The sequence below is a fragment of the Dipodomys ordii genome, unplaced genomic scaffold (genome assembly GCF_000151885.1).
Source record: "Dipodomys ordii isolate 6190 unplaced genomic scaffold, Dord_2.0 Scaffold54, whole genome shotgun sequence".
NCBI classification, from domain to species: domain Eukaryota; kingdom Metazoa; phylum Chordata; class Mammalia; order Rodentia; family Heteromyidae; genus Dipodomys; species Dipodomys ordii.
Genome location: NW_012267270.1, coordinates 2,724,368 through 2,726,164, shown reverse-complemented (window position 1 = coordinate 2,726,164; position 1,797 = coordinate 2,724,368). Strand labels below are relative to the sequence as shown.

The 1,797-nt window shown below is 47.9% G+C and overlaps 1 long non-coding RNA gene across 1 annotated transcript in view; it reads left to right on the top strand.

Moving 5' to 3' along the window:
- Nucleotides 1–1,564, top strand: part of LOC105989140 — a 4,054-nt gene extending 2,490 nt beyond the window's left edge. Inside the window, exon 3 of the long non-coding RNA XR_001175236.1 lies at nt 1,274–1,564. This is a non-coding gene — a long non-coding RNA (uncharacterized LOC105989140). The remainder of the gene's footprint in view (nt 1–1,273) is intronic.
- Nucleotides 1,565–1,797: the final 233 nt, after the last annotated feature.

Below are 1,797 nucleotides of genomic sequence, written 5' to 3'. Positions count from 1 at the left end.
GCCTTACCTCCACTTCTGCATTTTTGCTGGTTAAGTGCATTCATGGCTGGTGATCTACCACTTGAGCCTTACCTCCACTTCTGCATTTTTGCTGGCTAAGTGCAGATGAAAGTGTCACAGAATTTCCTCCCCTGGATGGCGTTGAACAGCAGTCCTCAGATCTCAGCCTCCTGAGTAGCTGGGATTATAGGCATGAGCCACCAGGGGGCAAGAGCAGCTTGATATTGTTTTACTAAGGCTAGGTCATCTTGTTTTGTCAATATCATGGAGCTTCAGATTTTGAATGGTAATTATTGGCTCTATAATAGGTACTTAGAAAATCTTTTTTTCTATCCCAGTCCTAAGGATTGAACTCGGAGCCTAGGTGTTGTCTCTGGGCTTTCCTGGGTCAAGGCAGGCACTCAACCACTTGAGCCACATCTCTACTTCTGACTTTTTGGTTATGAAGAAAAAGACTTTCTGGCCGGGCGCTGGTGGCTCATGCCTGAAATCCTAGCTACTCAGGAGGCTGAGATCTGAGGATCAAGGTTCAAAGCCAGCCTGGGCAGGAAAGCTCATGAGACTCTTTTTTTTTTTTTTTGCCAGTCATGGTTCCTGAACTCTTGGCCTGGGCACTGTCCCTCAGCTCTTCAGCTCAAGGCTAGCACTCTATCACTTGAGCCATAGCACCACTTCTAGCTTTTTCTGCTTATGTGGTGCTGAGGAATCAAACCCAGGGCCTCATGCACGCAAGGCAAGCACTCTACCACTGAGCCACCTTCCCAGCCCCCGTGAGACTCTTATCTCCAATAAACCACTAGAAAACTGGAAGTGGCGCTGTGGCTCAAGTGGTAGAGCGCTCACCTTGAGCTGAAGAGCACAGGGACAGCACCCAAGCCCAGAGTTCAAGCCCCACGACTGACAAAAAGAAAAAAAAAAAAAAAGACTTTCTGCCCTGGCTGGGTTTGAACAGCAGTCTTCAAATCTCAGCCTCCTGAGTAGCTAGGAGTATAGGTATGAGCCACCAGTACCCAGCCAGAAGCTAGTGGGTTTTTGTTGTTGTTGTTTTGGGTGTTGGATTTTAGGGGTGTCCTTCCTTCCATCCTTCTTTCTTTCTTTCTTTTGCCAGTCTGGGGCTTGAAATCTAGGCCTGGGCACTATCTTTGAGCTTCTTTGCTCAAGGCTAGCACTCTACCACTTGAGCCACAGTGCTACTTCCAGCTTTTTTTCTGAGTAGTTTATTGAAAATAAGAGTCTCATGGACTTTTCTTTTCTTTTTTCTTTTTTTTTCCAGGGCTGAGGGCCAAACCCAGGGCCTTGTGCACGCCGGCGGGCGCCCTTCCGCTGCGCTAAACTCCCAGCCTCTCATGGACTTTTCTGCTCAGGGTGGTTGGGCCCACAAATGTTCAAAGGGCAACTAAGTGAGAGACTTCCACCAATTCCGTCTCCATTTTGTATCTGTGTCCTTTGCTCTGAGCCATTCTCTTCTGAGGTCACCTGAATTCCGGGTACACAGGGCTGGGGGGTAACATCTTGTAACAGAGTGGAAACCACCTTGTCTCAGGGAATTAGCACTTTTTTTTTTTTTTTTGCCAGTCCCGGGGCTTGAACTCAGGGCCTGAGCACTGCTTTTTTGTTCAGTGTTGGTGCTCTACCACTTGAGCGATACCTCTACTTTCAGCTTTTCTATGGTTAATTGGAGATAAAACTCTCCGAGAGTTTCTTGCCTGGGCTAACTTTGAACCTCAATCCTTAGATCTCAGAGTCCTGAGTTGCCAGAGTTACGGGCCTGAGCTACCAGCAGCTGATGAGCTTTCT